The sequence below is a fragment of the Hippopotamus amphibius genome, chromosome 3 (assembly GCF_030028045.1).
Source record: "Hippopotamus amphibius kiboko isolate mHipAmp2 chromosome 3, mHipAmp2.hap2, whole genome shotgun sequence".
NCBI lineage: Eukaryota > Metazoa > Chordata > Mammalia > Artiodactyla > Hippopotamidae > Hippopotamus > Hippopotamus amphibius.
The window spans coordinates 66,702,007-66,715,852 of record NC_080188.1 but is presented as its reverse complement, the minus strand read 5'-3'; the positions used below and the strand labels follow the sequence as shown (position 1 = coordinate 66,715,852).

At 33.3% G+C, this 13,846-nt stretch overlaps 1 protein-coding gene across 1 annotated transcript in view; it reads left to right on the top strand.

Annotated features, from left to right (window-relative positions):
• The window catches only part of STPG2 (sperm tail PG-rich repeat containing 2), a 646,188-nt gene that overhangs the window by 547,719 nt on the left and 84,623 nt on the right, over positions 1-13,846 (top strand). The gene's annotated exons all lie outside the window — the stretch shown is intronic.

The window sequence follows — 13,846 nt, the reverse complement described above, 5'->3', positions numbered from 1 at the left end:
CATTTTCTACTGACTTCCATATTTCTATTGATAAGTTACTCCTTTTACAATTTATTTTAATCTTTGGATTTCATTAGCTTGATCTTGATGTGGTTAGTTATGGTCTTCATGCTATTTACCCTACTTGTGGTTCAATGATCTTCTCAAATGTGTGGGTTGATACCATAGAAAATCGTTGGTCATTATCTGTTCAAAGATTGCATTTGCCACAACTTTCCTGTCATTTCCTTGGGTAGTCTGATTGCAGAGACCTTTGCTATGTCCTTTATGTCTCTTGCAATCTATTTTGTTCTTTCCTCGCTTTCTCCCTTCTATGTTACAGTTTACAAAATGTTTTACTGACCCATTTTTTAGTATGCTAATCCTGTCTTCTTCTCCTTCCATTTTACTATTAACCTCATTCAGTGAACTTTAAATTGCAGCTATTGTGCTTGTACAATTTTTAAATGCCTACTTGATGCTTACTTTATGGATTCCAATTCCGTATAGAAATTTTTCATCTTTCACGAAATTTTTCAATCTTTTTTAATTATTAATAACATATCGATATTTTAATGTTCTCCTTGGGTAACTCCAGTATCTGAATCATTTATTCATATACTTGTTTACTTTTTGTCCTGACTGATGGTCACAATCTCCTGCCTCTTTGTATGACAAGTAATTTTTTATTGTATGTCAGACCTTGTATATAAAACAATTGCTAAAGCTTTAGCTCTATAATTTATTTGCCAACAGGGAGGGTTTAGCCATGAGACTAATCACTTCAGTCCCATCCAGGACAGAGCAGGATCAGGTTTAGGTTGTCATTTGAGTTAACACTCTGTTCACCTTTGGTTCATCCCTGTTCCTTTGACATGGTTCTGAGTGAGCTTTTGACTGAAAGCCTAGTAGATATCTGTTTCCTTAGCTGTGAAAGATTGTGGGAGATTTAGCTTTCATGTTTTGCCCCAGAAAGCTTCAAAATATGTCAAATGTGCATATGTGATAGGACTGTCACTTCATAGTATTTGCCTCACAAACACAACCAGATGGAAAAGATTTCATCTTCCTTTCAGGCCCAGCTCCATCCTTGCCCATTTAGCCCTGATATGGAAAACTGGTCACTTACCTGTGTCTTCTCTAGTTTCTAAACCATCACACTGGCTCCACTTGCCCATTGAATATTCTGCTGGTTTCTCCTTACTCCAGTAAAGGATATGTGATCCTGCTTGCGTCCTGAGATCACACCCAGAATCAAATGCCCCTAGAGAAGAAACCAGATGGTGATTACCTGTTGAGAAAAGACTCATCACTTTAGTATTTTAGTTTATCTACTCTTTATTGTTTCCTCAACACTCTAATATCTTAAAAAATACGTGACTTTTTCAAACTGTTTTACTCATTTTACTAGTTGTTGCAGTGTGAGCATTGGCAACTGCAACTTATTAGACCCTGTGCAGAAATGGAGCTTCCCCACCCTTATCTGAAGCTGTTTGTTCTTTCCTAGGGTTCTTATAACACTGTAATACTCCGTGCTTATCTTTGTCATAATACTTTTCTCATTTGATAATAATGATCCTCTCTGTGTCGTGTGTGCGTGTGTGTGCAGGGGATGGGGAATATTGGTTGTGTTTGCTGGTTATGTTTATCTGTCTCTGTCACTAGACAGTAGGGTTCTAGAGTCAGTGTCCCCAGCATTGTGTCTGTGATGGATCAAAGGTGAAGAATACACGTGGAACACATCAGTGATAGGCAGTTATCCTCATTCTAGGACACAGATTATTGAAAGTTTGGAATCAGTTGTTGCCTGAAATATTTAAAATAGTTTGTTGTAAAGGTTTCCAGTGCCCACACTATATCCATACTGATGTATAATCTAGTGCCAAAGATGTAATTTTGACCCTGACAAGTTTGTCAGTTTACCTGATAACTATAGCACTTCCTCTTCTTTGTGTCTTCCACAGGATTCAGTGGAGCACTCTGCTCTTAGTAGACACTTAATGTTTGTATGTAAAGCTATTGCTAAGGTTTCAGTATTCTTAAATTTTCAAGACTTAATTCTAGTAACCAATTGTATAGCATTATTACCTAGAGTATACTATTATGATGTCATTTGTAATTCTGTACCACAAACTCCTGTTTTCCCTCTTCAGAGTGATGCCCTTTTTCATCTCTTTACTGTGTGGCAAAAGTGGGGAAAACGACAGCAGTGTTTTATATATTTTTTGCCCTTATATTACATAATGCTAAAAGTGCAGTTTTTCTTGATTTAAAATCAAATACTATGAGTAACTTTCTAATGTTAACACCTAAATAAGGCTTGGTTTTTAGTTTTTTTTTTCATATTGTAATGACACAAATCCTAATTAAGTTTCCTTTTTCACACTTTTCTTTCTCATTTGGAAATTCTTTATGATTCCCTGAACAATGTGCTAATGAAACTTCACTGTTCTTTATGGTTTATTTTAAGGTAAAACGCTATTACAATTTCTTGTAAGATTTTTCTGGACCTAATTAAAATTTAGTGCATCAATTCTCATTTTATAGATTGGATGTCTAAAGCTCCTAAGAAGGAATAAAGTTTCCTCTTAAAAAATTAATGGAAACTTTTTCTGTATTATGTAACTCAGCATCTGAGGTTTCTTAAAATTTTCTCATGAATTGAATTATTTGGTGAATACTTTTTTAGCTTCATGTCCCTCATGTAGTCAAAGTATACTTACTAAAACTTTTATCTACTAAAACCATTTTGTTAAATAACAAAATTTCTCACTAGTTATTTAGGAAAGAAAACAAATCATAAGGGATTAGTGAGTGAGTGATAATATATTACAAATATATCAGAAGTCAGGTTTGTAGGACTTTCTATAAGGCTTCCCACTTTTTTTAAATCCAATATTATCTTCTTTTGAAGTAAATGATTTGTTAATAGCCAAAAAAATATGGTTTTAAATTTTTAAATATATAGCATGTAAATGCTTGTCGAATGAAAAACACTAATGAACTGGAAAACAGCAGACTATTTTGAATAGCACAATAATACTGAGTTGATTTTTTGTTAATATGTTGCATTTTCATTATAATTGAATTTAAAATGTTATCTAATTTGCATTCTGATTTTTTTTGACCCATGAATTATTTGAAAATATGTTGCGTATTTTATAGTTTCTACTTCTCTGGATTATAGGCAGTAGGGTAGGGAGAAGCAGTCAGCTAAATGTGCTTTTAGAAGATAGTTATTCAAAGGAAATATATAAATATTTAAGAGAAAAAAATCAAGTATAATTTTGTATGCATTTATTGTTAATTGGTTCAGAAACCCTAGTAATATTTTAACTTGTTTACTGTCAAATATGTAACTGGTTCAACTAATCAAAAGGAAGAGGTGGATTAATTAGGGAAGCTTAGGTGGGTAATTCCCAAGAGGTTTTAAAATGTGGCACTACCCCAGTAAATTTTCCATCACCCAGGGCCTGAGTCTCAGCTATTCTATTTCAGAAATTTTATTCTCTAGTACACCAAAGACACGTAAAATTCATGGGCAAACTTATATTAACTAAGCTCAGGAGACTGACAAATAAAACCCAAATATCAATTTACAGTAAGAACTGAAATTTCTAAAGGTACCAAATAAGTAAAGCTACCTGCAAAGCCTATATAATCAAGGTGCCAGTCTGTAAATACACAGTAAGAAATGCAACTATCCAGGGAACCAGACACTTGAGTCTTCTAGTAAGCACATTTTCTCCCTAGGTGCCATGTGAGAAAGTATTATAATTGAAAGGTAGTTTGGTGAGTATCTAATTAGAACAAGGCAAATTAGTTATGTGATTTGAAGTTTGATTCTCAAGTTAAGATCCTTCCTGAGGATCATGAGAGTGCCTTATTCATTTTTTTTATCCTGATGGTGTGGAATATGCTAGAGATTTTTTAAAAAGTCTGCTGAATGAATGAACACTCTATGCAGAAGAACATATATATTCCAGATGCTAGGATATATTTTATTTGCTGCACTGAACATATTGCCTTTAAAAAGTATATAATTGCTAACAATAATAGCCAGGTGTAAATATCTGTAAATATAGTAGCCAGTCAGTTTTATATAAAAATCTCTTCAAAATGAACACAAATATCTAAGGTTGGATTTGCTCGTTGCACAACTCTAGGGTCACCTTTAGTTAGAATGCAACGTGCCACCTGGATGTACACAATACAGTAGTACTGACCTATGGTTAGCTGATTTTTACATTTTGAGATAAGGAACAAGAAACTCAAAGTGGATTATTCAAAATGTGTGTAATAATTATAGACAAGGTGCTGAAATTACATATTCACAATAGGTAACTCATCATTAGAACAGTATCAGTGCACAGTTTCAATGCACAGTGCTCAAAACAATGCTGTCAAGAACCCTGGACTTTTGCATTTTCCAACATGTAACCAATTAAATCTGCCTTTCTCACCCTAACCCCTCTGTACCTGAATCACTCTTTGCTTTTTTGTTGTACTTTTCTTTTCTTTTCAACTATTATCCTTTCAGTAACCTTTATTCCCAGAAATCTTATGTCAAGGACTCTCAACCTCTATTTTCATCTTCTGGGTTAGATAAGTGTCTTGAATATTACGTATTTGCTGATGCTGTTCATTGTAGAGGCAATAGTGAACAATGAGCACGGGAAGGTAATCATTGTGAAAATGGGAGGAATGCTGCTTGGGGAGAGGGGGCCCTTTGCATGCCTTTGGGTTCATCCCGAGTAAATGCTTTGACCTCTGGTTAGATTGGTACTTGAGTACAGTCTTGTTTTATTAGCAGCTTGTAGGCTAAAGATCCAACTCTAATGAAGATTATCTAAATGAAGAAACACCTCTGGAGTATATAACCATTTGTGACTGTCCTTTTGTGCGTGGGCTTCAGACTTCCATGTTTTAGCTTTACTACTTTGGACAAGCCTAATTCCTATGAATGTTGGCCTTGCTTTGTCTTTAACATGGTGACAACAATAACTTCCTTTCAGAATTGCAAAAAGCAAAAACATATTACATTACAATTGCTATTGAATAGTTACCGGGACGTAATAGGTTTTTCTTCTGGCATTTAACTATTAGTTGAAAGCAAAATGATTTCTCTTTAAACTTCAAGCACAAATTTTTTTGTTTTATTTTGTGTACATTTTAATAATCCCATATGAAATTCCATTTAAGCATTTGTATTACTAATCTGCTGCATTGTATGTAATTTTGACTGTTGCTTTCCTATTTTTCAATGTAGATTGATTAAAGAGAACATTCAGACTTTAAGATCCTGAAGAATAGAAAGTTTAATAAAAATTTTTTCTATTGAATATAATAAATGGTTATGTGGAAAATAGCTTAAAATTTTAAAACTTTAAGAGATAATTATTTTTCTCATGTTATTTCCCATGGGTCATTTTTCAAATTTTCTCATTATTTTTCAATGATGTTCTTTTCTTCCCCACTCCACTGCCACAAGATCTATAAAGTTTATTTAAATGCAGAAGTATAATTTTGATATCAGGACCAGAATGTGTTGAATGTAAGCTATACACCAGTTTTAGCTATATGTAATAATCTTAAAGAAGTTAATATTCTTTTCCTATATAATTCAATTTTAGGGTACATTTTATGGAAATAATCAGAAAATAGGAGGAAAAAAAGTACACAAAAATATTCTTCAGATAATTTTGTAGAATTGTGAATATTTTGAAGATATTTAAATACCTAACAAATTCAGAACAATTGCACACAGTGTTATTTCCGTTTATTGTATTAGTTTATTCAAATGTTGCTTATTGGATACTTAAACATAGGGAGATATTTGTGTTGTAATATAAAGTATGAAAAACTAAATTATAAGTTGCATTTTAATTTTTAAAAACATACATATTAAAAGCTTATAGGAAATACAAAGTATATTTGTGGCAGTTATGAATAAATGATACATTTGAAGTATATTTTCTTTTACCCTGCTGTTCTAATTGTTTTCAAATGAGTATCTTCTAAGGTATTGAAAAATATGGTGTCTTATCATTGGAAACAAATCTAAATTATTAATAAATATATTATCTATAAGTCCTGTTCATAGTCCTATTACTGTGGTGTAAATACTTCCACCATGACTGATTTTAAACAACTAGTGCGTAAAAATTCTGAAAATTCAGAAATTGTTCTGTGATCTGGTACGAGTCATCCTAGCATTGCAGGGATCTAATTAATCATCCTGAAAACTAGGTACCTAAAGGGAAAGACTCAAATATTTACAATCCTTTACAATTGAATTATCCCCTTGGTAACCAAGTAATATAAAGAAATATCTCTTTATAAATAATTATAAATATAAATATAAATAATTATTTCAGCTACAAATGAATACAAAATAGTAGAGTGAACTATCACAGATTTTCTGTCTTCAGTGAACTCATGGTAGACTTTGAGCATCAGCGAGGGAGAGAGCGTGAGGGAGAGAGACAGTCTACACAGAATCACTTCTGAATGTTCTGTTAAAGTTCTTTCTGGTATATATTGTAACATCTTTAGATTCAGTTCTTCATTTCTTCAGAGAAATGTTATTGCACTACGTCTTCAATTTTTTTATTCCATTTACCAGATTTCTGATAAGTAATTATCCATATATTTGATTATCTTAGTGTGTCTGCTTATCAGCATCTCTCAGTGAGAATCTTTAATATGTTTTTATTTTCTCTTAATTTTCTATAACTGCCTCAAATATTCTCTTATGTCATTGATTTGACTTTTATTGTATTTATTCCAATTCTTATTGTTTCTAATATATACATTCAATTTGAATATTTTGGCTCTCAATTTCCTTAGCTGTAAAATCTTAGGTTGCAACTCATTTTGTTGTCTTTCATCTTATCTCATTGACTCTTAATTTCTCCTATTAAGTTCTTCCATATCTCAGATGGTTCCTGAGAATATGCTTTTAGTCCTTAGATTATGTTTCAAATTATTTGTTTTTATTTTGCTTGTAATGTTTCATTCTTTTTTTATATTTTGCTTCTCTTCCACCTCTAACCTTTTCTTTCTTATCTTTTTTTCCTACTATAGTATGTTTGTATAGTTTACATATGCTGTTTCCTTTCAATTTTTAGAAATCTTAAAATGGGCAGCTTTGTTCAGATCTTGTATTTGCTCTGACTTCATGTGGTTGAATTAGCCTTGACACTTGTCTACATTTTAAAGAGTATTTTTTCTATTTTATAACATCTAAAAACTAAATATTCTCATCTACACACTTTCTCTATTTGCATATTTGGTGGTATTTATGAACTTTTCCTGCACCTAAGTCCTCTTCTTTCCATCATCTGCTAGATAAGGTCCTCCCTCATTCAAAGACATCTCTTCAGCAAATCTCCTCTCCCTCTTCCTCACTATGTTTTTTTTCTCTTCTAGATCATCTCAACATCAGACAAACAGATTCTTGTGTATCACATTTTTAAAGTATTTGGTTGATCCCACTTCCCCTCCAGTCATTGCTTCATGTTTCTATTTCTGTTTACTATAAAATTCCTTAAAATAGTTTCTGGCCTCACTTTCCCCAGCTCCTCTCCTTTTATTCTCCCCTTGCACCTAGTAGACTTTTATTCTCTTTGCTGCGCAAAAACCACTCTTGTCATGGCCAACAATAACTGCCATGTGGTTAAACCCAATGTAGATTCTCAGTCTTTATCTTACCTATTAGCAGCATTTCACATAGCACTTGACACTCTTTCCTCCTTGAAACTTCTGTGCTTGACATTCAGGACAATGTCCTATCTCACTGACTACCCATTTTCAATTTTCTTTTCCAGTTCTTTTTGAGCTTCCAAATTTTATTAAAGTTGGATTGCTCTTAGGTTTTGCTTTTCAATTTCCTTTTTATCTCACAACCCATGGTGACAGCTTTAAATGCTATCTTTATGTTTTTCCTCATGGTTCATGAAAGTAAAGGTCCATGGTCCAGGGAGTTCCCATATTTTACCAACAGTCAGATCTCTTCACTAAACGTCAAATGTCAAACCTCCACTTGGATGTCTAGTGGGTTTCAAAATTTATGTATCCAAAGTCAGACTTCTGGCTTGACTCATCTCTTTCACACCCTCATCCAATTGGTCAAAAAATCCTATTGGCCATACTTTCCAAATATATGCAAATTTCAGCCTCTTTTTATAATCTCTGCTGCTGCCACTGTCATCAATTTTTCTCTGAATTATGGTTGCAACTTCCTAATGGGTCTCCTTGCTTCTATGCTTGCTCCTCCTAGCTTCTGTTCTCAAGACCAAGACTAGTCAGAATGTGCTAACTAAAATATATATTAGATTAAATCTCCCCTCAGTTCAAAACACACCATGGCTTTACTTCTCATTCTGTGTAAAAGCAAAAATACTTACAAAGGTATAAAGCCCTGTGCAATATACCTGCCTCCAGCTCCAACCCAACTACTCTTTTATCTCATCCCCCACTAACCTCCACCCAGCTCACTCCATGTAAGTGGCACTGTCTAGCTGACTGTTCCTCACACCTGCTTTTGTACCTGCTGTTTCTGATGCCTAGAATCTCACCTTCGCCTGCCCACGTGGTTCACTCTCTCGCTTCCATCTGGTCTTTGCTCACTTGTCACCTTCTCACAGAGGACTCCCCTGACCACTCTATTAACAATTGGAAACATTCTCCCCCAAGGACTTCTCTCTCTTCTCTTCTTTAATGTGTAATCACATTTTAATAAGCTGTAGACATATTTGTTTTGTTTTTAATAACTGCTTCTAAAAATTATAATGTAAATTTCATAACACTATTTTTGCCTGATTTGTTCACTGCCATTTCTTTCGTACCTGGAACAGTGCCATTTACATAATAGATTCTCAATAAAGAGTGCTTAAATTAATGAATAAAAGAAAGAACAAATGAACTGTGGAAAGGCTGGGTCTCAGCTGCAGCTCACTGTAATTCATGCTGTGTAACCTGGGTTCTTTTTCTTATTGTTTACTAATTGCCATGTCAGGATCCATTCATCCCAGCTAAAGATGTGGGACTCCCATAGTTTTTAGATCTTTTACTTAGCATAATATCCTGGAATATGGAAATTCCCAATAATATTTTCTCACTCTGCTGATGTCTTCCTGCATCATAGAAGTTATTTGTGCTTTCTTGTGTTTATCCTTATTTTCCCAGGGCTGATGAATCACTCCAATCAGCTTTGTTCAAAACTTGAAAGTATAAATGAGAATTTGCAGGATTTTCTTGACTCCTCATTTCCCAAATATTACTTTCTTGGAGGGAGACGGGGCAAGGAATTATGCTTTTTTTTTTTTTAACTGAGATCATCTGTACTCTTTTGTTGGCTACCACTTTTTTAGGTTGGGCATCTCATTCTTCCCTTTCGTAGTTTAGGTCTTGCTGGTGAATTTTGTTGTAATTTTTTACTGTTTTTCTTCATTTTGTTAAATACCGAAGGAAGAGATTTTTTTCAGTACTGTTTCAATCCTCTGTGTAGGAAGTCTGCGTATTTTGTTTTATTTTTAAAAATGAAGCAATATTTAAAAATAAATCAGCAATCTGTGCTACTGGCATGTTTTTGTTTCTTTGTTTCTTATTTTAGTTAAAATGTGCAGTTATTTGTTGTGAGTTTCAAGACCATTATAATTGTGTTGAGCCTGCTTTTTTATTTTTCCAGCTGTAGATATTACTGTGAGAATTTCTAAGTAACATTTTCCTAAACTATATGATTATGCATTTTTCTTTTGTTTCATACATGAAAGCACTGCGTTTGTGATTTATAAGAAGTCTTTGTAATTAAATAACAGCAACATTCAGCAATATTACTTATAATCAAGAACAACAAACTCATCTCAAATGCTAAATCAGATCTTTATGAGATTTTTCTTAAACTGCATAACATAAAAATTGAAGCAAATAGACTTTTTTTTTTTTTTTGGCTGCGCCACGTGGCATGTGGGATCTTAACCACTGTCTTAACCACTGGACCGCAAGGGAAGTCCCACAAATGGAATTTTTCTTAAAACTCTTTTACCTTACATGAAAATCACACATATCTTCAAAACTACTTCACCCAGTTAAGCAACATTACTCCTCATGAGCACATTCTCTGCAATTTAAAAAAATCCACCAGTTAAAGGTGGGCAGCATGGTTTGCTTCGGAAATGAAAACTCGGTCATTGTTTGAGAGTGCCTAACCCACGAAGGACCCACAGAGACTAAATTGAGTATTTCTTTGTTAAAATTCCTTTATTTAGTAAACATATGCCCCAATTCTATACGCTCATTTTCAGGAAACAGAAAAGATCTGTGGGATTCTGATTTTTCTCCAGGGTTTGTTTAGTAAGTGCTGTCTATAACTGCTTCTTCCTGTTCCCCTTCCTGCACACGGTCAGGAGAACTGATTTCCAGGCTGTTCTCCATTGAAATTTATTAGGGCTTCTTGGAGTATTACTGTTTATAGTGCTAAAAGTCTTTAAAGTTCTAATTTAGCATAAACTAATTTAATTAGCTAACAGAGATTAAAAGAAATAATGTTTTAATTGAAGACTTTAAATAAAAGAAGTATATCTTACTCTATAAATTAGATGATTTTCTTGGTAAATGATTCCTCAAAATTTGAAAAATGATTTGGAAAACATATGATAGGGTAGGAAAGTATTGCTTTTTCCTGTTATGTTAGAACTTAACTGGAGCATTTATATCAGTGTTACGTATTTTGTGTATGTAACCTGATCAATAATGCTAAATAATTTGCATTTATTAAGTCATTAGTTATGTTAGTTATGTTGTGAAATGATTGTAATTGGACATGTAGTAAAGGCTGTGTTTATCAACAGTTCTGTATAATTAATTTCTATCCTTTTTTAGTTCAAATTGGCAAGTAGCCAGAATTGTATACGCTACCTGCGTGTGTTGTTTTCTGTTTGGATTATACATAATAATTGGAAAGTAAGAGAAATAAGTAATACTTCAAAACTATTTAATCATTTTTATTTCAAATAATGCTTATTTTTCCTGTGTAACTCATCTTAAATAATGCTTTCTTTATCCTATGTTAAACCGTCACCAGAACTGCTTTTTTAAAAAAAATTATGATCTTATAATGAGAAATTTATTTTTCTTAGTATTTTATTATAAATGTTACTTTCTTTTCTCTCATGGAGTCATGAACTTCTAGCTAAAGTGTAACAGCAGAAAAACGAACAACTTCTAAAAAAATATTTTGCAGACAAAATGAATGCCCCATGGTGAGTCTCACCTTTAAGGAAAGTCAAAGAACAACCAAGGTATATTTGTAAGAAATTATTAGATAAAAGAAATGATTCACACACTGCTGGGATACACATATTGCTCTGTGGGAACTTCCTTCTGAGTTAGGATGTTTCTAAGAGAATGTATTAAACTGTATAGATGTCTATACAAGCTTAGAGGGCATGTGTATGACTTTTCAACAGAATGATCATTTTATTTTCCAAAGCGAATGTTTTCTTGCTACATTCTAGATTATGCAGTATATTTCAGTGGGTAACCATGGCAGTGCAGTAATTCTCTGGTTAAAGCTTTTTTATGAAACAAAGTTTCCATTTTTTTTTTTTCTAGCAGCAGGAAACAGTTGACTGAAGAGCAAATCACAGTCTTTTGAGAAAGATGCATGCTGTGTAATTCTGAGTTCAGCATGTGGCTTAGGGGGCGTGTTTAATAATTTTTTTTTCCTGAGACAGTTCTATTTTGTGAGCCTGGAGATACAAAAGACATTCTGTTCAACTGTTAAAAACTCTATATTGATATGGGCAAGAGCTTGTAATTGTTAAAATCAAGTGAAAAATTGCAAATTATTTTTTGCTTTCTCTTTACAATATATTCTGGTTGAAAACACTTTCTTCTTTTTTGGGTGTATAAGTAGGTTCTTTGAAGGTATTTTCATGTTTAGGCTAATAAAAGTAGAAATGACAGTACTGAAGAATTTGCTTTTATTAATGTTAGTCATGTATAATTTATAAAATACATTTGGTCTCTTTCTGATTTTTCAACATATGTATGCATGTATGTGTATATGTAAATCATTTTTGAATTTATTTAATGTGTCCGTGAAATCTACAGAGAGCATACAAAATAGTTCTCTCCTCTCATGAGAGTGAAACTAAAGTACAAAGAGCCTGCAAGTATTTAGGCTCATGTGGACAATAGCTGCCTATTGATAAATATAGATGTTAATAAGGTAAAGAAAATAAATTACTTCATCAGTTTTTTTCAACCAAACTCCTTAGATGGAATTCAATGGAAATTTGACATTTTGATTACTATATGATCCCTTTACTTATTTTTTCTGTCCTAAACACCTTTTTCTCAAACATTTAATGTGTAATATTTGGCAAAATAAGTTGCTTTACTACTGAGAGACTGAGTTTCTTTTGAACATTGTAAATACAAAAAATTAATATAGTTTTTACCTGCATTTACATAGTTTTTTAAGTCTAAAGTATTTTCTTGAAACTGATTGCATTTCTGTCACTCCCAAAGAATGAGATAAGATTTTGGCTCATGGAATTTAAACACGAACTAGAACACTAGAAAGAAGCCCCAGAAGGAGTAGCTTGTCCAATATCAGAGAATAATTAACCAAAAAAATTTTTATGGATTGTTTTAAGGATAATATTTCATTCCTGATTTTTAAGTGTAATTTGAAATGTTAGCATTAGAACTCATGTTTTTTGTTTGCATATCAGATTTTATGCCACATTTTAGCATAATGGAAAACACGGAGATAAGAAGCTAGGAAAAATAGAAATGCATAAATAAAATTTGGCGATTTTAAAAAGGAAATAGGAATAAACAACTAGAGATACTAAGAAATAAAAAGGAAAAATTAAAACAGAATAAGAAATATTCTATGCACAAAATAAAAAGTACTCAACTAGAAACAGTATGTAGTTTGTCATGATTTCTTTGCCTTTTAAAATGCTTATCATATATCTATTATTATATATCTATGAGAATCCAACTATTCTCAGAAAGAAACACTAAAAATATGAGTGGTAAAGATTTATGTTGTAGAGAGTAACTGAAACACTATCAATCATTAACTACATAAAAAACATTTGATATTTCTTTGATATCGTCTTTTTTTCTTATTTATATTGTCAACAATGGATATAGTTTAATTTAGGATTTAGGATGCCAGTGTAAGGATGTGGCATATATTATTTTCCTAATTTTGCATCAGTCTACACATTTAATTATTATGATGGAGAAATGTTAATGTCACATTGCAGAAAAGCTTGTGGAATGAGAAATATTGTTGTAGCTATCTTCGTAGTTTAGCACTCTCTGCTCTCTCGGCCATAAATATTTAAATCCTTCCTATGTGAAAAATCCTCACTTCTTGCCGAGACCAGCTCGGCGACTCGAGGTGAGTGACGGGTGCCGCAAGCTTGAAGAAGACACAGACACAGACTGAAGAGAAAAGTGGGACCGGGGGGCTCAAGACCTCTCGGATCAAGAGCCCTGCTGATTCATCCCAGGTTGCTTTTATTGAGTTCGTGGGCTAACATTCTCAGGTTACACCCATAAACAATCAAAGGCCTCACATGACTGAGGCAATTATCTTTGTTTACTTCCTGGGTCCAAGTTGAGCAGGTGTGGATTTGAGCTGGGCCTGGAGAGCAAAACAGCCCTGGGGGCAGGAGACCTCTCTCAGATATTGGGGGTCTGTGCCCCACCCCTGTTGGCTCCTCTGTGGCTGTGCCTGTCTTAGGTTGTTCCTCCCTTGAGGAATCTTACCCGTCTCTGGCTAACCAGTCATCCTCCAGGGCCAAACAGGGTGATATAAGGAAGGCTCTATACACCACCC